Below are 24,728 nucleotides of genomic sequence, written 5' to 3'. Positions count from 1 at the left end.
CCCGGGGGGTGCCGTGTGCCCACGAGGCCCCCGAGGGCCCCTCCCCTGGCCCACGAGTCTGGGAAGGACTCCAACGATGTCCCCCCACAGATGGAATGAGCCCTGAGAGACTCCACCTTTGGCCCCTGCATTTCTTGAGCCTTGAGAGGCTCTGTCGCACCTCACCCCTGTGAGCCCTGAAAGGCTCCGACAGTCACCCCCTTCCTTGAGCCCCGAGTGGCTCCTTCATGGCCCGTGGGGCCCCAGCGAGATCGGGTCCCCCGAGAGGGACTCCCCCGTTACTCATGAGCCCGAGTAGGCTCCACCGCGTCCCAGTACCCCTGAGCCCCGAGAGGCTCCACAGTGGTCCCTGTTCCTATGAGCCTGCAAGGCTCCGCCCACCATTTTGTTCTCGAGCCCCGAGGTGGCTCCCACGTGGCCCTTGCCCATTTGGCGCATTCCAAGCATTTTTGTTTCCGAGCCTGCGAAGCTCCAACGTGATGCCCCCATCCTCTACGGCTGCCCAGCACTTCGTGGGCAGCTGCCACGTTTAGGCTTATTGTAGGCTACCTGCAGCCTACCCTGACATTGAGAGTTTGGGCGTCCTAGCCGCCGAAGGCCAGTTGGCCTGTTGACAGTACTCGCTAAAGGTTAACTGTGCTCCTTGAGAGTTATTCTGTGTTCCCTTCCTATAGGTACGTCTGTGGTGTTATGTACCTTGCCATTCCCTTCCTCTTGTATAACCTTGCCTCATGTATGTCGATACTGGTTAGAGTGAGTTCTATTGCTAGTCCTATGAAACCCCGGGGCGTGACGTTTTCTAATGCTAAGCTCCTGGTGATTATGTGTTCTAAATGCCAACTCCATCATGTGCATATTCCTGGCAGTGGTCCCATGGCCCTGTCCTGTATACTTTCCCTTGTAAATCCTGCCCGTGCCTCTGGCACCCTGTAAAGTATGTGTTCCTATGTGTCCTTTTTAATACAAAGACTATTTTCATATATACCTGGTGTGGAGTTCCTTTTGTGGGGGGCCCAGGAGGTTGTTGCTGGGGGTGCGGGCGCAAATGCTTTACACATGACCTCCAAGATAGGCCTTGCTGCTCGCGCCACGTTACCTAGAGGGCGAGTAGGGGTTGTCTTGGTGGGTGACCCCCTGGCCCTGACGGGGGAGTGGTGGTCTCTGACTGACTCTGGCGCAAGCTCTGGGCGGCCGGGGATCCCATTTCCTACAAACTCACTGAAGACTCTTCTGATGCTGAGTGAGCCCTGCTCCAACAAAGCGATCACAAACTCACTGAAGACTCCTCTGACACTGAGTGAGCCCTGCTCCTTCCAAGAGATCACAAACTCACTGAAGACTCCTCTGATGCTGAGTGAGCCCTGCTCCAACTAAGCGATCACAAACTCACTGAAGACTCCTCTGACACTGAGTGAGCCCTGCTCCTTCCAAGAGATCACAAACTCACTGAAGACTCCTCTGACACTGAGTGAGCCCTGCTCCTTCCAATATATCACAAACTCACTGAAGACTCCTCTGAGACTGAGTGAGCCCTGGTCCTTCCAAGAGATTACAAACTCACTGAAGACTCCTATCACACTGAGTGAGCCCTGCTGCAACTAAGAGATCACAAACTCACTGAAGACTCCTCTGACAGTGAGTGAACCCTGCTCCAACTAAGATATCACAAACTCACTGAAGACTTCTCTGACACTGAGTGAGCCCTGGTCCTTCCAAGAGATTACAAACTCACTGAAGACTCCTCTCACACTGAGGGAGCCCTGCTGCAACTAAGAGATCACAAACTCACTGAAGACTCCTCTCACACCGAGTGAACCCTGCTCCAGCCAAAATATCTCAAACTCATTGAAGACTTTTCTGAACACTGAGTGAGCCCTGCTCCAATGTAGAGATCACAAACTCACTGAAGACTCATCTGACACTGAGTGAGCCCTGCTCCTTCCAAGAGATCACAAACTCAATGAAAACTCGTCTGACACTGAGTGAGCCCTGCTGCAACTAAGAGATCACAAACTCACTGAAGACTCCTCTGACAATGAGTGAGCTCTGCTTTTTCCAAGAGATCACAAACTCACTGAAGACTCCTCTGACATTGAGTGATCCCTGCTCCAACTAAGAGATCACAAACTCACTGGAGACGCCTCTGACACAGAGTGAGTTCTGCTCCTTCCTAAAGATCACAACCTCACTGAAGACTCCTCTGACACTGAGTGAACCCTGCTCCAGCCAAAATATCTCAAACTCATTGAAGACTTTTCTGAACACTGAGTGAGCCCTGCTCCAATGTAGAGATCACAAACTCACTGAAGACTCATCTGACACTGAGTGAGCCCTGCTCCTTCCAAGAGATCACAAACTCAATGAAAACTCGTCTGACACTGAGTGAGCCCTGCTGCAACTAAGAGATCACAAACTCACTGAAGACTCCTCTGACAATGAGTGAGCTCTGCTTTTTCCAAGAGATCACAAACTCACTGAAGACTCCTCTGACGCTGAGTGAGCCCTGCTCCAACTAAGAGATCACAAACTCACTAAAGACTACTTTGACACTGTGTAAGCCCTGCTCCAACTAAGAGATCACAAACTCACTGAAGACTCTTCTGACACTGAGTGAACCCTGCTCCAGCCAAAAGAGCTCAAACTCATTGTAGAATTTTCTGAACACTGAGTGAGGCCAGCTCCATCTAAGAGATCACAAACTCACTGAAGACTCCTCTGAACACTGAGTGCACCCTGCTCCTTTCAGAAGAACACAACTCACTGAAGACTCTTCTGATGCTGAGTGAGCCCTGCTCCAACTAAGCGATCACAAACTCACTGAAGACTCCTCTGACACTGAGTGATCCCTGCTCCTTCCAAGAGATCACAAACTCACTGAAGACTCCTCTGATGCTGAGTGAGCCCTGCTCCAACTAAGCGATCACAAACTCACTGAAGACTCCTCTGACACTGAGTGAGCCCTGCTCCTTCCAAGAGATCACAAACTCACTGAAGACTCCTCTGACACTGAGTGAGCCCTGCTCCTTCCAATATATCACAAACTCACTGAAGCCTCCTCTGAGACTGAGTGAGCCATGGTCCTTCCAAGAGATCACAAACTCACTGAAGACTCCTATCACACTGAGTGAGCCCTGCTGCAACTAAGAGATCACAAACTCACTGAAGACTCCTCTGACAGTGAGTGAACCCTGCTCCAACTAAGATATCACAAACTCACTGAAGACTTCGCTGACACTGAGTGAGCCCTGGTCCTTCCAAGAGATTACAAACTCACTGAAGACTCCTTTCACACTGAGTGAGCCCTGCTGCAACTAAGAGATCACAAACTCACTGAAGACTCCTCAGACACTGAGTGAGCCCTGCTCCAACTAAGAGATAACAAACTCGCTGAATACTCCTTTGACACTGAGTGAACCCTGCTCCAGCCAAAAGATCTCAAACTCATTGAAGACTTTTCTGAACACTGAGTGAGCCCTGCTCCAATGAAGAGATCACAAACTCACTGAAGACTCATCTGACACTGAGTGAGCCCTGCTCCTTCCAAGAGATCACAAACTCAATGAAAACTCGTCTGACACTGAGTGAGCCCTGCTGCAACTAAGAGATCACAAACTCACTGAAGACTCCTCTGACAATGAGTGAGCTCTGCTTTTTCGAAGAGATCACAAACTCACTGAAGACGCCTCTGACACTGAGTGAGTTCTGCTCCTTCCTAAAGATCACAACCTCACTGAAGACTCGTCTGACACTGAGTGAACTCTGCTCCAGCCAAAATATCTCAAACTCATTGAAGACTTTTCTGAACACTGAGTGAGCCCTGCTCCAACGAAGAGATCACAAACTCACTAAAGACTCCTCTGAACACTGAGAGCACCCTGCTCCTTCCAAGAGATCACAAACTCACTGCAAACACTTCTGAACACTGAGCGAGCCCTGCTCCTTCTAAGAGATCACAAACTCAATGAAAACTCCTCTGACACTGAGTGAGCCCTTCTCCTTCCAAGAGATTAGAAAATCAATGAAGACTCCTCTAAAACTGAGTGAGCCCTGCTCCTTCTAAGAGATCACAAACTCACTGAAGACTCCTCTGACACTGAGTGAGCCCTGCTCCTTCCAAGAGATCACAAACTCACTGAAGACTCCTCTGACATTGAGTGAACCCTGCTCCAAATAAGAGATCACAAACTCACTGAAGACTCCTCTGACACTGAGTGAGCTCTGCTCCTTCCTAGAGATCACAAACTCACTGAAGACTCCCCTGACACTGAGTGAGCCCAGCTCCTTCCAAGAGATCACAAACTCACTGAAGACTCCTCTGACACTGAGTGAGCCCTGCTCCAACTAAGAGATCACAAACTCACCGAAGACTCCTCTGACACTGAGTGAACCCTGCTCCAGCCAAAAGATCTCAAACTCATTGTAGAATTTTCTGAACACTGAGTGAGCCCAGCTCCATCTAAGAGGTCACAAACTCACTGAAGACTCCTCTGAACACTGAGTGCACCCTGCTCCTTTCAGAAGAACACAAACTCACTGGAGACTCCTCTGATGCTGAGTGAGCCCTGCTCCAAGTAAGCGATCACAAACTCACTGAAGACTCCTCTGACACTGAGTGAGCCCTGCTCCTTCCAATAGATCACAAACTCACTGAAGACTCCTCTGACACTGAGTGAGCCCTGCTCCTTCCAATAGATCACACACTCACTGAAGACTCCTCTGACACTGAGTGAGCCCTGCTCCTTCCAATAGATCACAAACTCACTGAAGACTCCTCTGAGACTGAGTGAGCCCTGCTCCTACCAAGAGATCACAAACTCACTTAAGACTTCTCTGACACAGAGTGAGCTCTGCTCTATCTAAGAGATCACAAACTCACTGAAGGCTCCTCTGACACTGAGTGAGCCCTGCTCCATCCAAGAGATCACAAACTCACTGAAGACTCCTCGGACACTGAGTGAGCCCTGCTCCAACCAAGAGGTCACACACTCATTGAAGAATCTCTGAAAACTGAGATATCACTGCTCCAACTAAGAGATCACAAAGTCACTGAAGAGTCCTTTGAACACTGAATGAGCACTGCTCCTTCCAAGAGATCACAAACTTACTGAAGACTCCTCTGACTGTGGAAAAGTAAATTTTACCATGTCATATGTGCCTACGTGTTCCCCATGTTATGTCATATGTGCATGATCGATATGCATGTATCCCCTTTCTGATCGATTAAAGACGCAATTACAGTTGTGTCCATCTCTAGTATGCCAGTTTCCAGTCCTCGTGAAAACAACGAATATTAGGCCTATGTAAACCTACGTTGCCACGTTTTACAGTGTGCACGTTAATTCATTGAATTGTCCCCGTTTCTAGGCCTCAAAAGGGCCCGGACTCAGATTCAGCTCCTGTCTCCTGAACCCTCTCCGAGGAGCAATACAGCCCCCACCTGTATCCCTGACCCTTCACTTACTTCATGCCTCGCAGTGCCCGGCCCGGCCTGGCTCTGCCTCCCAGTCTGCCAAGAGTATGTTATGTTTCTAGTTATCAGTCCAGCCCTCCTTCTCTGCATTCCTAAGCTACTGAATCACATCAATAGTTTCCATCATGGTCTAGCCTTTATGTCTCCATGTAAGAGAAATACTGTATTAATATTCATAGAATATTCCTCGCACACGCAGTACATATAGAATTATGCATGCACCAGTCTTAGTGTCTGTTAGCCTTTGCCCTGATAACTTTTGGATTCTATCAACATGTACTCTAAACACCAGATACTAGATATGCCTGGGTACATGTCGCTCTGACCCTCCAGACTTTAGTCTCCTCTTCTAGGGCAGAAGTCATAGCCCCCAGTTCTCCCTGGTAACACGTCATTGCCAGTTTGCGCGCACCACTAGGTTAGAGGTCCCAGCTGCTCAGGTAGCCCCCTCCATGTTTCCGCCCCTTTTTATGACATATTCTGTTACGTTTACATCACATGTCTATGTATACGCCCTGTACACGCCTTCTTGTTACATCATTTATGCCTTATCTTTCGCGACTGCTACAAACTCCGCCTACTGCCCGCCTACTGTATTGAATGTAATGTATTTGTTTAACTATAAATATTGTGCACTGTTATTAAAAGCCAGCCAATTCCCGGATCCTGCCCCCGGCAGCTGCCATCCTATTCCCATGCAGGCTGTCCTGTTCCTGTCCTTTATGTCTGATTAAAGCCTGTAAACTCCAGCTACCTCGAATCTTGACTCTTATTTATTGAGCTATCTGTTTATAGAGTATCCTGAAAAAGAGAACCGGTAATTAATTATTTATTTACCACATAATGGCGCCCGAACAGGGACTTGCCCTTTCCCCACGCGCCGGAGAAGCCACTCAGGCCCCCTGATCCTCTGCAGCCGTGACGGAACCATACCGGCCACGTGCAGATATTTCTGCTTCAAGTATCCCTCAGGCCCACGGAGGAGACGGAGGTTGCGGTCCAGCGTCCAGACGAGGCGGTGGAGGAACGCGGCGAGTCCCGACCAGAGCCCAAGCCGAGAGTCCAAGGTCCGAGGTATCCGGAGGCCCACCTGTAACTGAAGTCCGAAGTTCGTCCGTCCGTCGTCGTAGCAGTCCAGTCCAGTCCGAGGCTTTCCGTTCTTGCTGCCCGGTGAGTACCATTGCTGGGGTAGTATCTAGACAGGGTCAATTAATTTGTCTCTGGTCCGTGGGTTTGGGTACACAGATCCAACACGAAGTGTCCACCTAGGTGGATGCGGGTCCTGACGTGTCTCTTTATGAGACCGGTAAGTTTCGTACTGTTTTAGCAGTGCATCTAGTCATTCCAGTAAGTTCTGTTCTGTTCTCGAGAAATTCATGTGTTCTGTTCTCAGTATTCCAGGTGATATTCTGTCCGAACTGTTAAATGTCAATTCATGTGTTTTCAGTGTCGTGGTATGAGTGATTTGTTTTTCAAGTTATTATTGTGTTTATTGTGTATTGTATTGTGTCCAGATTCCAGTCTAAGTCATGCCTCTGTTCTCGAAATTACGTCAGTTAAAAACCAGAAAAGGTCTGCTCGAAGAAGCAGTTCCTGTCCCGCCTAGGGACAGTCCAGGTCATTTTATGTATCATAAACATGGCATAAGTGCCATATTATATCTAGACTTATGGGTCGAGTATACTAAAGATCTAGAAGAGAAATATAGATGGCCTGTATCAGGTACATGGGATGCCGAGTGCATCATGCGAGTAGAAGAAGCATTATGGAAAAAGAAATCCAGACAGTCCCAGAAAGATGCCATCGAGTTATGGCGCAAAGAATCTCATAAAAGAACCGAAAAAGAAATCAGAAAGTTAGAATTAAGTAGGGAATCCTCAGAAAGAGCCCAAGAAAGGGAATTAATCGAAATAGGTGAACGAGTAAAAGCCGAACAGTCAGACAGACAGAGAAATGCCCTTATTAAGGGTATGTATCCTCTTCTTGCCGAGGGCTTGTCGAAAGCAACCCCGGAAGCACCATGTAATTTCCCGCCGCCATTAGTTCCGATTAAGCTACGTCACAAACCGACCGCAGCTGATATTTTTCTCTCGTCCTATTTGGACGACACAGTCCCAGAATATGCAAATACAGTCCCGCCAGCTCCTGTAAATAATGTAATTCCTGTTCCTCCAGCCACCGGGGCACCTGTTACAGCACCTGTTACGGTACCCCGGTCCAGCCTACAGTACAAGTACCCGCTACATCGGTCACTCTGCCAGCACGAAGAGTATCAGTCGAGGATTCCAGTTTAGGGGCCGCGGGGGGAGGTCCTCCTGGTACCCCGCCGTCACACAAACGTGTAACGTTAGTCGAGTTACATGAACGTGCGTTACAGCGTACGCCCAAACATCAGTCTGTTGCAGATATCAAGCGAGCTCTTACCGAATGCCGTTATGATCCAGTCCCAGGCGATGATAATATGGTTATATATTCATTGCGTGTAAGACGGGTGACCGAGTATTTGGACACCCTACCGAATATGAAAGAAGATCTAGACAGAATATATCGTTTCATCCGTACAGGAGACGATCCAGAAAGTATTGGCGAAATCATGTCTCTAAGGAAAGCTGAGACTCAGCTCATGCTATTAAAGTTTCTAATTAATTGTTTAATAAGGGAACAAGATTATCCGACTAAAGATCCGACCGAAATGAGAGTCCTGACAAAGTGGAGTGATAATATAGCCGAGGGAAGACACAGGACATTAAGTTGTATAGAGAGTATGTACAAGAAAATTCGTAAGGAAATAATAAGGTTGCACGAGAAACGCAAAGCAGCACAAGTAAGCGAGAAAGAAGACAACACTGATACTGAAGAGGTAGACGACGAGAATCCTGCCAGAATAGCGTATGTAGGTAAATCTAGACTTCTAGACCGACATTCACGCCTAGAACACAAGAACGTTTTTCCTCCTCTAGCACCAGAACAAGGTTCTCTTGAGCAAGTATTTCAAGTTACCGATCACATTCTGAAATCACGAATCGGTTATAGTGAACTTAGTACCATGCATGAACTAGAACTAGCCCGATCAGCAGTCCGATGGACTACTGATTCTACCACTTTTCCAGATGAAATAGTGGCACAAATGTTTCTGAAACTGTCCCCAGCCGAGCAGCGACTGGTGGGTATGTATATGATCCAGCACCTCATTACACTGTATGAGGGACAACATTCTGATCCAGGTCCGTTACATGATGTTCTGAACGAGTTGCTCCAGTATAGATGGAAAGGTTTAGGTACCGATTTAATTAGTGTCATTCTAGAACAGCACCACAAATATAGAACGTTTCTGAATCCGCATTTTGTTCACGTCTCACCTTCAGAAAGTAAACCATTTTACATAGATAGACAACATCCGTTACGAGAAGTACACCCAGTTAGGACGACGGGTGGTGAAATGCAACGAGTATTTGTTTACACCCCTATCACAAAGATGGAACTCTTAGAGATGAAAAAGTTAATTCCCTGTCACGACAAAGACCCAGCAGGGTTCCATCGAGAATTAAAAGACATGCTCCGTATGGGAGAATACACGTATCCAGATATAATTAAAATGCTAAAGGTCCTGTTGCCCGCAGGGGTATATGAAAAACTCAAGGAAAAAGAATGGGAGGTGGGAGAGAAAAAGATAGATTGGACAGCTCTAGAAGCTGAAGATAATATACGAGTACCAGGTACCGGTCTTGGGGACAAATGTAAAGAATTGCCTGAGTTATTGATACAAGTTTTGCCAAGGTTACTAGCCACGAAAAAGGAAGATTGGGATGCAATCTCAGCATGTAAACAGAAACAGGATGAAGACACTAGTGATTTTTATTCTAGATTTGAGAAATGTTTTATTATTAACAGTGGTCTGAAGACAGGTAGTGAGTCGTACCCTCATCTTTTTGTTTCTAAACTAGTCGAGAATTCAAGTCCACAAGTTAAAAATCGAGTTTTGAAAGTCGAAAGTAGTTGGCAAGCTAATACCCCGTCACAAATGCTTCAGATGCTCCAGTATCACCAGAATAGAATCAGGGAAGAGCAAGAACACGAAAAGAGACGTATGAAAGACACGAAAATGAAAGTATTAGTTGCACAATCTGTTCCACAAGACAGTCAGAAGAGGGGTCCGAATCAAGCCAGTCATCTTGCAGCTCCCGTTAAAGGGACATGCAATTATTGTAAACAGCCAGGTCATTTTATAAACTGGTAAGACTAAAGAAAGACCACGTCCGCCTAGACAAGAACAAGTTTCACAGACTTCTCAGTCACCACAGAATGCACAACAGACAGTTCCAGCACCGCAGCCTATCGCTGCAACACAGCATGTTACACAGCAGATGTACCAGTATGCCCAGACAGAGTATCCAGAGTATCAACAGTATTCACGAAACAGCCTAGAGAGGGAGGTAGGCTTGCCTCTCATCGAGATACCTGTAGATCAAGAGGGTCCCTATGTACACAGTCAAGTATTAGGGAAAGACAGAAAGATTTTGATTGATACAGGGGCAAGTAGGACTACTATCAGTCATGACGAAGTTCCAGGGGCTCCGCTCTCAGGCTCTAGAAATGTTTCCCTTGGATTTTCAGGAAAGCCTATTGTTAACGAGATTTCAAAACCAGTTTCCCTAGAAGTTGGTCCATTGTCCCGAACTACTGATTTGTTACTCACGAAAGCATGTCCAGAAAATTTATTAGGCATTAAAATATTGAAAGAATTAGGTGCAGTGATATGCTGTTCCCCAGAAGGAGTCCGATTGTTTTTGCGTGACTTTAAAGGTCACTATGTATTGCGTGATTTTGATCCAAGACTATCAAATGTACCGCAGCATTTATGGGCGCAAGGTCCAACTGATGTAGGTTTTATGCACATCACACCCCATCGTGTGACTCTCAAGCAAGGTATAGTCTTGCCACGAATCAGACAGTACAGATTGCCACCTGAGGCTGTAGCAGCCTTATCCAAAATTATTGATGAGCTCATTTCTCAAGGAGTGGTTGTAGAAACTGACTCCAATATATGTAATTCTCCTATCATTCCAGTCATGAAACGTACTGATCCAAATGCACTTCCAGTATATCGATTAGTGATTGACCTTCGAGAACTTAATAAATGTATCATACCCCAGTACCCAGTAGTCCCAGATATTTCATCCCTATTGACAGCTATTGATTCTGAAGCTACGTTTTTCACTGTTATCGACCTCAAGAACGCATTTTTCAGTGTTCCCATTCATCCAGACAGCCAGTACCTTTTCGGATTCTGTTTAAATGGAAGGAGCTATAAATTCACACGAGCTCCTCAAGGTTTCACAGAAAGTCCTAGTATTTACAGTCAAACACTTAAAAGACAGCTAGACAATATTCACATGCCAACTGACACTGCCCTGCTCCAGTATGTCGATGATCTATTGATCACAGCCCGTTCTGAACGTGACTGCGAGCATGCGTCACTTACAGTCCTGTATTTTCTGGCCGAGCAGGGGCACAAGGTGTCCCCTTCCAAATTACAATTCTGTGTCCAGCAAGTGATCTACTTAGGCCACTTACTGTCCAAGTGGGGTAGGCAGTTGACACCAGATCGTATCCAGTTAATAGCGAGTCTTCCACAGCCCAAGACACAGAAGGAGGTACGAGCTTTTATTGGCCTCACTTCTTACTGCAGACAATGGATTCCTCAGTATGCATTTCTAGCTAAGCCACTGATACAGTTAACGACACAGGAGGCAGCCGTATAGACTGTCCTCCCTTGGACATCTGAACATACACTTGTTTTTAATGAATTAAAGAAAGCCTTATGCCAAGCACCTGTTCTAGCTACACCGAACTACAGTAAGCCTTTTACACTTTTTGTCACAGAACGTGATGGTACTGCATTATCTGTTCTCACACAAGATCAAGCAGGACAGTACAAGCCCTGTGCTTATTTTTCGAGCACACTAGATCCAGTAGCCCGGGCTTTGCCTGCGTGCCTCAAGTCAGTTGCAGCTACAGCTCTAGCTATCAGACAAAGTGATTCCATAGTATTAGGACACTCCCTGACAGTACAAGTTCCACATTCCGTGGAAGTTCTTTTAAACCGAACACAGACTCAGCACTTGACAATTGCACGTTTAACAGGTTATGAACTGACACTGTTCCAGCCACACATAGAAATCAGACGCTGCAACATTCTAAATCCTGCTACACTGTTACCGTCAGTTACTTCAAATCCTGCCACACATAACTGTGTGGAAGTCATTAACACTATGACTAAGCCAAGACAAGACCTGACAGACATTGCATTACCTAATCCCGACCTTACACTTTATGTGGATGGTTCATGTATGAGAACTAGTACAGGAGAACTAGTAGCCGCATATGCAGTGACTACTGACACCGAAGTTATTGAAACACACCGTATTGACACCCTGTCTGCTCAAGCAGCAGAGCTAGTTGCTCTGACCCAAGCCTGCATACGTGCCAAGGACCTGAAAGTAAACATATATACAGATTCACGTTACGCATTCGGAGTTGTACACGACTTCGGAGTGCTCTGGCAGGAGAGAGGTTTCATGACTTCTCATGGAACCAAGATTCAGCATGGTCTCCTCATTCAAGCTCTGTTAGATGCAATACATTTACCGACAGCTATCGCTATCATGAAGTGCAAGGCACATACGAAAGTTACTGACATCATTTCCCAAGGTAACGATCTAGCAGATCGAACAGCCAAGCTCACAGCTCAGACCCCAGACATTCCAGCTAACACGACACGGACACTCACTCTAGATCCGACTACTTGTATGATAGTTAAGGACCCTACACAAGATGTCATAGACATACAGTTACATGCTACTCCCGAAGAAATCAAGAAATGGTCCGAACAAGGAGGGGTCCAGACAGATCAAGGATGGGTGACGAAGGGAAAAGCCACATGGTTTCTCCCCGACTCTATGGTTCAAGTCATTATCAATACCGTACATAGTCCAGCACATCTAGGAGAAAAAGCCCTGTTAGACAGTATACAGAACGTTTGGTTCAACAAGCACCTACGAGCTGCAGCCAAGCAGAAAGTCCGTACTTGTATGATATGTTGTCAATTCAATCCAGGTAAAAGTGTCCCGGTGGAACAAGGTGGATTCCAACCCCCTGACCACCCTTTTGAAGTCCTCCAGATGGATTATATTCAGATGGAGCGATGTCGAGGTTTCAAGTATGTCCTCGTAGTTGTATGCGCTTTGTCCAGGTGGACAGAAGCATATCCAGTTCCAGATTACACAGCTGCGACCACTGCCAGGCAGTTGGTTCGTGAATTCTTTCCCCGTTATGGACTCCCTAGGGTCGTGTATTCAGATAACGGCCAGCCATTCTCATCCGAGTTAATGAAACATGTTTCCCTTCTGTTAGGGTACCAGTGGAAGTTCCATTGTGTGCGCCATCCTGAAGCAGCCGGTCTTGTAGAGAGACATAATCAGACCCTGAAAATCCGTATTGCTAAGATATGCAAAGAGAAAGGTTAGACTGGCTAGTTGCCCTGCCAGTTGCTTTATTCTTCATGAGGATGGTTGCACATTCCAGATCAGGTCTGTCCCCTTATGAGGTCGTATTCGGCCGCCCCCCAAACATGTGGGGTACACCTAGACCCCGCAGTATTACAGATGTTTCCAGTAATATGCTGACAGATTACCTAGCTTCCTTGATGTCTGCCCTACACTCTTGTCGTTCACAGGTTGCCGCTGCATTTCCAGACAATACTGAAGTGAAACCGCACGAGGTCATTCCAGGGGACCTCGTTCTCGTAAGGAACTTTGATCGTTCAAGTCCGCTGGAACCTCGTTGGAAGGAGCCGAGACTTGTCCTTCTGACCACCCGTACGGCCGTGAAGTTGGAAGGCCGCAAGGGATGGGTCCATCTGTCCCATATCAAGAAATTCCATGGAGTCCGGAAAAGGACATTTTTAAAGGACGTTTCTAAAGACTGTTCCATTTCTAAAGACTGCCTGAAACCAGACATTGATCTAAATCCTAAACTGAAAGTTCCTCTGTTAGAGAAAACTCCACAGCAGGAGTATAAATTGAAGCTCCGGTCTAGTAAATTAAGTCAGCCAGTTTAATTGTCTAAGTCCCTCTCGGGTGAAACGGTTAGACAGGTATCTGACATGTATGAGATAGACCCCCATAGTGAGAGAGTTAGTCAAAACTCTATACGATGTATCGTCATTTTAAGTTTCTTACTGTTTCTAAGTTTGATGGTTACCTGCACAAGTTATGCATTACATTTATGTTTTCCAAGTTCACATGTAAATAAGTTTTCTAATACTACAGTAGAGCACACATTCAGTGATCTGCCTCCTCACGAGTTATCCTATCGTCTTGCTATGCGTAATAATACATTCATCCGAATGTTACACTATTCACACCAGACCAGCAATGCCACTAATTGTTGGGTGTGTGGTTGACTCCCCCCTTTCCAGACACCGAAGGGAGTTCTGCCACTCTTTCCTTATCCGTTTTCACATAATGGTTCGTGTGGAGCATGGTCCACGTTAACGTCATCCTCCAATGATATGTCCCTTCTGAATAGAACATGTTTTCCAGACAAGCAAGGTCTCCCCCATAGAACAGGGTTAGATCTAGAAAATGAAGTTTATAATTTAGGTAATTATTCTTCGAATTTTATGGTCCTGAATGTTCAGTCTGATACTACTCCAGATTTGCCTGCTATTTCAGTACTACCAGTCAAAGGCGAATTATGTGTCAGAAAGAATGGTTCCGCATATGTAGGACATAGTGATTGTACTACTACTGTCGAGTATAGTGACAGTGGGAAATCTATTTTCAAAGCCTCACGTCATTCTTATTTTGTTTGTGGTCAGACCGCATATATTCGTCTGCCCCTCGATTGGGATGGAACATGTTACATTGCCTTCCTACTGCCACCAGTTTTTCTAGCCCCATCTGATTATCATAGAAACACACATCTAGTACACGTCAGACATAGAAGGGAGATTGAGTCCCCGATTGTCGATCAAACTGAAACTACACTAGAACAATATCAAGACTTTAATAAAGGTTTCTTCTTCTTTATAGGACCTATCCAGAATAGTAAGTTAATACGTAGACTAACCAGAACCCTTGAAGCAGTAGTGAATGAGACTACTTCTGCTCTAGGTAACTTAACTGAAGAGCAATCTGCTATGAGATTTGTCGTGCTCCAAAATCGTCTCGTTCTTGACGTCATACTGGCCGATAGAGGAGGAGCATGTAGAGTCATCGGATCTAGTTGCTGCATTTTCATTCCTAATAACGCGCCGTCTGTTTATTCAGCTATAACCAGACTTCATAATATTGCCCATCAGTTACACCAGAATCCAGGCACCTGGACATGGTCCAGTTGGCTCTGGAGTATTATATCTGCCTGGGGATAGAAAGTATTGTCATTCCTAGGTATTGCAGTAATGATCATATTCAGTTGCTGCCTCTGTATACAATGTGGCCCTGCGATTTGCGGCATGTGCGCTACCTCTTGTATTCCTAGTCCTAAATCCCGTTCCAAGACAATTCGAGACGAGCAAATGATGCTATATGAAATGATAGATGGTATCATGAATATAGATGTTTCCTGATGGAAACGTAGGGCACAAGGAGGGAATGTGGAAAAGTAAATTTTACCATGTCATATGTGCCTACGTGTTCCCCATGTTATGTCATATGTGCATGATCGATATGCATGTATCCCCTTTCTGATCGATTAAAGACGCAATTACAGTTGTGTCCATCTCTAGTATGCCAGTTTCCAGTCCTCGTGAAAACAACGAATATTAGGCCTATGTAAACCTACGTTGCCACGTTTTACAGTGTGCACGTTAATTCATTGAATTGTCCCCGTTTCTAGGCCTCAAAAGGGCCCGGACTCAGATTCAGCTCCTGTCTCCTGAACCCTCTCTGAGGAGCAATACAGCCCCCACCTGTATCCCTGACCCTTCACTTACTTCATGCCTCGCAGTGCCCGGCCCGGCCTGGCTCTGCCTCCCAGTCTGCCAAGAGTATGTTATGTTTCTAGTTATCAGTCCAGCCCTCCTTCTCTGCATTCCTAAGCTACTGAATCACATCAATAGTTTCCGTCATGGTCTAGCCTTTATGTCTCCATGTAAGAGAAATACTGTATTAATATTCATAGAATATTCCTCGCACACGCACTACATATAGAATTATGCATGCACCAGTCTTAGTGTCTGTTAGCCTTTGCCCTGATAACTTTTGGATTCTATCAACATGTACTCTAAACACCAGATACTAGATATGCCTGGGTACATGTCGCTCTGATCCTCCAGACTTTAGTCTCCTCTTCTAGGGCAGAAGTCATAGCCCCCAGTTCTCCCTGGTAACACGTCATTGCCAGTTTGCGCGCACCACTAGTTTAGAGGTCCCAGCTGCTCAGGTAGCCCCCTCCATGTTTCCGCCCCTTTTTATGACATATTCTGTTACGTTTACATCACATGTCTATGTATACGCCCTGTACACGCCTTCTTGTTACATCATTTATGCCTTATCTTTCGCGACTGCTACAAACTCCGCCTACTGCCCGCCTACTGCATTGAATGTAATGTATTTGTTTAACTATAAATATTGTGCACTGTTATTAAAAGCCAGCCAATTCCCGGATCCTGCCCCCCGCAGCTGCCATCCTATTCCCATGCAGGCTGTCCTGTTCCTGTCCTTTATGTCTGATTAAAGCCTGTAAACTCCAGCTACCTCGAATCTTGACTCTTATTTATTGAGCTATCTGTTTATAGAGTATCCTGAAAAAGGGAACCGGTAATTAATTACCTCTGACAGTGAGTGAGCCCTGCTCCTTCCAAGAGATCACAAACTCACTGAAGACTCCTCTGACACTGATGAGCCCTGCTCCTTCCAAGAGATCACAAACTCACGGTAAACTCCTCTGACATTGAGTGAACCCTGCTCCAACTAAGATATCACAAACTCACTGAAGACTCCGCTGACACTGAGTGAGCCCTGCTCCGACTAAGAGATCACTAACTCACTGAAGACTCCTCTGACACTGAGTGAACCCTGCTCCAACTAAGAGATCACAAACTCACTGAAGACTCCTCTGACACTGAGTGAACCCTGCTCCAGCCAAAATATCGCAAACTCATTGAAGACTTTTCTGAACACTGAGTGAGCCCTTCTCCAACCAAGAGATCACAATCTCACTGAAGACTTGAGGAAAAGTAGAAAATGACTCACTCTCCCCACCAGGGATCTATCCAGCAGTTTGCATAATAAAGCAGCAAAGGAATTGACAGCCAATCTGTAAAATCAAAAGACATCTTTATTATAATTAATTATGAGGCTTTGTCGTCCAACCGTAGTTTTACAACTGAAAGAGGGAGCCTGCCTGAGCTTTCTCAGACAGGCTTTTTATACAAAAAGTTTGGCCCTAGGCTCACATTCTTGCTTTGAAACACATCATTGTGAGTCACTCCCATGTTACTAACAAAGCATGTTATAATTACAAATACCAGTTTGCTTGCCCAAACTGTCCAACCCATCTTCCATCATGAACATATGTCAAACTTCACATATTTTCCTGTGCAGGCCGGAGAAAATCACAATAGCACTGGTTTCCTCCCCATCATATAAACGGTCAACTCCCCATTGTAAAAGCCCAGAAGCAGAGAAACAGAGCCAGGTGTGGAAGTTAGAAATGTAGGATAAGGGATGCTTGTGGGTCATAAACAGGCATGGCTACTGTATTCGGCCTTCTAATCTTGCTCAGGCCAATGTACACAACAAGTTGCTCAGATCTTTAATATAGATTGACTAGAGGGCATGGACTGGTTTGGTGAGGCCAACATCACGTAGGCAGATTCAGCCTGATCAGGTCAAATGGGAGTCAGGAAGAACTCAAGCTAAGGGGTACGTGTCTTTTTAATACTTGCTCTACTAGAATCATTGGCTCATGTATATGCCTATGTAAAGGGCAACACCTAAGATGGCTGCTGTTCACAACCTGGGGCCTGTGGGCTCAGAATGAATTTGCCAATAACTCCTGCATGCATCATTGTATTGTGATGAAAATACACACACATATAAAACTTGCCATTTTCGTTTCTCTGATATCAAAATCATAGCAGAATAATGATATTTTAAACACAGGTTCAGATTTCAAAGAACCTCAGACGCCCCTTTTGCCCTTACATAGGCAATAACCTATACTCATGCTAAATCTGAGTCCATGTCTATCTTCATCACTAGCTGGTGTTGATGTAGAAATTGTACAAAAGGAATTATCAGTAAACTCTGACTTAACCAGTTCATGTTCAGGTAAAATATGAAACTCATGTGAAGAAACAGTAGAAAAAGAAAGAGTATGTTGGGAAGTTGGTGCAGACGTCAATTGTGTAGAAGAAACAAACCAAAATATAGTAGCCAATAAAATACATAAAAGTATTAAAATAGATAGAGCTATACCGCACTTAGAGAACAATATTCTATAATGTCTGTTTTTCATCTCTTGCTTTTTATCGTCATTCCTCAATACAATCTCCATTTTCTAATGTCGCTCACGCAATCTTGGTAGAGTACTTCAGCTGTGATTATTAGCAGGTCATAGGGACACTGCAAGTCCTGCAGGCCTACTGCCACTACTCAGGTCACAAACTGAACCGTTTGTACTCCTACGTGACCCTGCAACTGGCAAATGGTAACCAATCAAAAATTTAACAACAAAAAAAAACATAATACAATTTCAGAAAAAACAAGAGAAAAATAAAAACAAAAGTCAAATGCAAAATACTTGCACAATCCTAAACAGAAAGCAAATCCTAGAATTATCTAATAACATTTTATATAGCTTCCTATGCATTTCAGTAATTCATTATATGTTTAAGTGAAACAATGGTGTTCCTGATCAATGCTCTCAGATGAAAAGGTATACTGTTCCACAGAGAGTGGACTTTATTCTGCTTCTACTAAACAGAATAGTACTTTAAAACACTGCCAGAAAAGCAGCAAAAATTAGTTTCCAAACTTCAAGTCTATACAAGCTCACAGAAAATACCCAAAGTCCGTCAAAGCCTCTCCTGGCAGGCTTCTATTATCCATCAAATCCGCTTCCAGTGTTTTCTTCGCGTTGGGCCTCTTCAAGTCAGGCTTTTCATGAGAAAACAATACTGTTTAGTTGGAGTGCTCTCCGGGCAAAACACTCACAGCTCACTCGAAAGTCTCAATGTCTCAAAACAATGCACCAGTGTCTGTTCTTTGTGGCAGACGCTACAAATGATGTGCTGTTCATTGATCAAGGGCACAAAGCATCTCGTGCAGATCCAAGCACTACTTAGCAAGATCAGCAGCATCTTCAGACTCCAACACTCATCATTTAGTGTCAGAGGACGCTCAAGCTGCTCTCTCATGGGCACCAAAATGTAGTGCCTTTTTCCAAACGTGGATGCTTGGGTGTACTGCCGTTCCACTGGTGCAAAGCAAAAGAGGTGTGAATGTGGCCAAAACTCGGGCCAAGGGCTCAAGGGAATGTACACTGACAGAGGTTTCCAGCACATAACAGGTACAGAGCCCAAACAACAAATAAAAGAACCAGCTCCTCCTTTCTTCTGCAACGCCTTTCGCAAATCAAATGCCTTGCTTTGGAGGTACCACTGATGTCGCGCTGATGATCGCTGTTAAGCTTCGCGACTTTCTTGTTGCACGAATTGTAGAGCCAGGAAATCTATTCATCTCAGAGCGGTCACTGATGGGGAGTGAGCTTAGTGTTGATCACAGGTCTACAGGGAATCACTCTTCCTTTAACTCTGGAAGGTCTAGCAGAGCCTAGTGATGCAGGGAATGTAACACAATTGTTAGTTTCCTTCAAATCAAGCACAAGAAGTAGTTCATGTGTTTTAACAAGGGGACTGGTAAGCATGTGGCCTGTAATTCTGCAAGGGAGTGACAATGTGCCATTGGCATAAAATACAAGAGCAAAGGCAAAAGGGCAAAACAGTATCTTTAGAATCTTCAGTTATGTTCTTTTCATTATTCTCTGTCATCTATAGCTACACAGGAATTCTATCCAAATTAATTTCCTCACACAGTGGCATTGTCTAATGGGGTAAATACATGTGTTCCCTCAATGACTAAGCCTAGGTGTTCCTAAATTCCTTATCTAGAACATCTCGAATAGAAAAATAACATGATTCAGATTATCAAGGACATGAAGAAAAGTCCCTTAAAAATGTGCATTAAGAGCGCTATGCAACACAAAGGCTAATGATCACATGTGAAGACAAAGAACAAACACTAGAAAGTCCTGGTATTTGCATGATTAGAACACATCTAATTAAAAAAATTGAAACAGCAGAAACAGAAGAGAACTGAAAAATTAAAAATAGACATTAAAAATATGTCGTACTAAAAAGAATGTAAACTTGAGATATCTCCTATTGAGATGGAAAACTTGTATTGGGTCAATTAACCAGGCTATCACTATCCTGACAGTCAGTCTGAAAAGACATTTGAAGTGGGCCTAAAGAACATTCTTGAAAACTAGTCTGATCAATCAAAAGGGAATGTATGTGGCATAAGGGGGGTTCCTACCACATCACTGCAGTCTAAAAGTGTGAACATGAACAATACACCCATAATAATAAATGGGCTGACTGGTGAAAGGAAGATGGAGAAGGGAAAATGGAAGTAGAACACAACTAAAATCTTCAATAACTAAACATGATGCAACATTGGTCAGGTAAGGAGCAAAAAGAAAAATCTATAGGAAGGACAAGAGTTTGCTTGGGTGGCCTAAGGCGTGTGACGCAGCACCAAGAGCACGGGGATACATGAAAGACCAATGTTACAGAAATTTAACTCTACCGCTGACAATCTATACCCTACACGGTAATTCCAACTAATGTTCAGTTGTCTCTTCAGGGAAAGAAAAAAATGAATCCATAGGCTAATCAAAAAATGCGATCAAAAAATGCGATATCGAAATTAGGCCACCTTTAGTCACGGATCTATAATTCCATCCTTAGGCCCAATCAAGGATACATAAATGCAGAGCTGCCTGTCCTTAAGGGAAAAGGGCAGTAAGTGACTAACAACGGGTGGCACACTTTGATCCAGTATATCATTTTAGTTTTCTTAAATATCATTACAGCCAAATTTAGGCATGCACTGGAAAAACTGCTGCCTTACTCGCTCACAGTAATAAGAACTTTCGGGATGGAGGTAGTATCCTATGCTGACGACACCCAAATACTCGTCTCTCTCTCCCATTCAGATGTGCAGACCGTCTCCAAATTTAGATCTTGTATGGAGGCGGTCGGACACTGGATGATTCAGAACTCCCTCAAACTGAATGGGGAGAAGACTGAGGTGATGGTGTTTGGTGGGAACGAAAATATCTGGTCCTCCAGTTGGTGGCCTGACTCGCTAGGTGTATGTCCCTCCCCCACTACATCTGCAAAAAATCTTGGGGTGATGATAGACCCTGCCCTGGATATGGGCAGACAGGTGAGTAGGACCATCTCCACCTGTTGGGGCCTTATCCATACCCTGCGAAGGATCAGGAAATATCTTTCTGTGCAGTCCAGAAAGCAAATTGCGGTTGCGCTCATCGGTTCACGCCTGGACTACTGCAATGCGCTGTATGCGGGGCTAAATAAGACCCTCCTGCAGCGCTTGCAGGTTGTCCAGAATGCTGTGGCCAGATTTGTTCTGGATGTTCCCAGACGTTCCTCGGCCACTTTAGCCAGAAAAATGTTGCACTGGCTTCCTGTGGAGTACCGAGTACGGTTTAAAGTCCTGTGCATGACATATAGAGCCATCGCAGGGAACAGTGACTCTGGAGTGGGTTCTATCATCTCCCACTACATCCCCGGAAGGAATTTGCGTTCCTCCGGGAAATTGCTTCTCTCAGCCCCTCGTGTGCGAAAGGCTAGATGGGGTGGCAGGGCTTTCTCCACGTTAGCCCCCAAATGGTGGAATGATCTTCCTTTGGATCTTAAGTCCCTGCCTTCCCTGCAGACCTTTCGCGGTGCTTTAAAAACCCGCCTTTTCTTACAGGCCTATGTGTAATGATGATTGACTCAGACTTCTGATGTTATTGTTAGGCGCCTTGATACCTTCGGGTTACTGTCTTGCGCAATATAAATTTTTTATCAATCAATCAGTATGAGGTCCATATCTGTGAAATTTATCTTAATACAATATTCATCCAATTTATTGTGAAATAACACATATCGTCATATGTGTTCCTTCACAGCACAGGGGATTAAAAAAAATACACATATCAAGCCATCTCAAGCCATAAGATATACTTGCTGTATATCAAGCACAAGGAAAAAAAAACAGCCCAGACAAACAAACAGCATATATGAATAAGCGGTCATGCATAATACCATGGCACATGTACTGTATACTATAAACCTGCAGCCCAATCTCAATTGTCAAGTCTAAAATCCTATACCCTTCTTTTGACAGCAGGGCATCAGGTAATTGATACTCTGCTGTAAAATACGCGTTTCAGTGGACCAACTGTATAAATGAAACATAAATACACACATTTTTTCTTAAAGAAATTACGCAAAAAAAATTCTCTTCAACCAGCCAACTCACGTGTCTTGTGAATTAATCCATGAATCATCTGTAGGAAGAAGCAGAAAAAGATACACGACACACACATTTTTCATAACACAACATCAATTATAACCCTTTTTATCAGACTACAGAACATGACACAATGTGACATACAAAAAACTTCTCATTATTTACCTGTAACTTTTTGTCCATGTACCTTGCAAAAACGCCCATTCTCACTCAGGCCCAAGGCCTTTAAGTTGCAGAATTTTGGGGAAGGGCTTCTACTTATCGCCTATCTAAAACTTAATGTAACACTTCGTTTTTCTTTTTGTCAAATAAACTTAACTAAAAAAAAATAGTTCCTAGCATGGAGACACGCATATACCAGTTCTACAGATCATTTAGCAGAATGTTTGATATATTTTTTTTTCAAAGAAATCACTTTTGCATTTGCCCTTTTTAAATCATGTTCCCTCATTTTACACAGTGCTTAATTTGTAAGACATGAAGTGCAGGTGCTACAATTTTGCATGAGGAATACCTTTCCTATTTGTTTATTATCTCAGATGTGCGCTTTTAACGCAGATGTAATGTGAATGCGGCAAATGAGAACAAGCCAGCCTGCAATGAATGAAGGTTACAGATTTAAATCATATACAATCAACTACATCTCATATAAAGCGCTTGTGTGCAGCATTTTGAAAGCAACTGGGAGCTATGCAAACCGCGTGTGGGCTCTAGAATCCTTCAGGGTACTGACAAATGAGGCTGCAGTTTTTCAAATTAAATAGTGTTCCTTTTATTATTATTAGCGGGATGCAATGCTGTGTCAGCCCCGCCGTATTTCTGATTTGAGATAAATGTGTTGATGACATAATTTACCGAACAACAAGCGTTTTGTGGGAACATGCTGGAGCTATTATTTATTCTTTGGCTAAAATGCAATCATCATTTGCTGTACATGTGCCCTGCATCCTCTGCTCATTTTAGTTCAAAAACAGAAACCCCATCCCAGCTAATGTCAAATTTGTAACGCTTTAAGAAGACACTTTTAAATTATGGACATGAGCAGGAATTAAATTTATCGGAGCAAGTCAGGCTATTCAAGTGACCTCAGGTCAGGACCGTGGCAGGGGCAGGGATTTAAATACAAAGAGGCAGCTGAAGTTAGCATCAGATGCATGTTTAACCGTGTCATGCTGCATTCCACAGGCGAGGCCCAAATTAAAAGGTCACAAATGTCAACAAGACAGCCTTGCAAGATAACATCTCGGCCGCTACACGTTATACAGGTTCTGCCAGTCCCCTGCTCTTGGTAACTGAAGCTGACAAGGCCAGTAGGTTTAACCACTTCCACATAACCTGCAATATTTCACTATATTTAAAACAATTTCATGACACATTGACTCGCTGAATCATAAGAAGGCACAACCTGCAAACATATATTATGACCTAAATGTATGCATTTTACTGAAGTGACGCTTTAAAAAGGGGCCCTGTAACCATTCAAAACAGTCTATTTATCGGAAAATCGACTTTTGCATTCTGGATACTAAGAGATAAATATCCTATAATTTTATTGCATAATGGGTATTACTAGAATGCCTACTACCTAATTTATGAGTCATACATTTGAAAATACTAAGTTATACCTTATAGAAATGAGCTTGTTTGCGCCTAGGGTAAGGGAAATTGCGCACAGAAGTGTTTGGTCATTTTCGTGGTACAACATAACTTAAATCAAACATTTTAATGCTAGGGGGTCATAGTATGAGTGTTAAGCTTCACAAATATTAAAAAACGATTTTTGTAGCACTTGTTTTTAATTAATATTTTTCATAATTAATAATTTTTTTCTCCTAATGAAGCCTAATTATTGCTATTTGTGACTGTTCTACATATAAAATGCTCACTACATCCCTTGCCTATTATTTAGATACATATTAACACACAAGCCTAGGCGCAGCTGCCTAACTGGGACTGCGTGAGATTACTGCGCCACATATTTTTAAAAAGGACTGTTTGCAAAATTCCACCACCCGTGTTTAACTAGAGAGGTGCTGGCTGAATGAACATTCTTATTAGATATACTGCAGCTGAAAAGACTTGGCTGTGAACATCTAACTCCGTGCGTCTAAAGAACAGGCAATTTCGTTTTTTCATTTTTTTTCTTTGGAGCCTTATTTACATCTATTGAACGTGACCCATACACATACATACATTGAGCTCATTCCAGACACAAAACAGAAGGGGAGTCAAACACTCAGGCCACACAAAACAGCGTGCTCTAACCATTTCTTGTAAATAGCGCCGTCGCAATTTACAAAAAAAAAACCCACAAACAACATAGACATTTAAACACACATTTTAACCCATAGGTCAACACTTAGGACAGAAACAAGGAACAGCCTACAGACTGTGCTCAAAAATAACCTGCCAATACTAGTTGTAAACCATATTTACAACAAAAACGTTTTAGTTCCTATTTTTTTTGTTTTTTTTTATATTCTTCAACAGATTTCCAGAAGGCTGCAAAAAGGGACAGCCTCACAGACCTTTAGAGAGAGCTCATAAATTGGAGTTCCAACCGGAGGTATCAGACGCGAATCCTCCAACCGGGAATCCTTTGTTGCAACCTAGTCAGTACTAATACAAAACAAAATACCGCG

This window comes from Lissotriton helveticus, chromosome 3_2, assembly GCF_964261635.1.
Source record: "Lissotriton helveticus chromosome 3_2, aLisHel1.1, whole genome shotgun sequence".
NCBI lineage: Eukaryota > Metazoa > Chordata > Amphibia > Caudata > Salamandridae > Lissotriton > Lissotriton helveticus.
Note: the sequence above shows the minus strand (reverse complement) of the source record.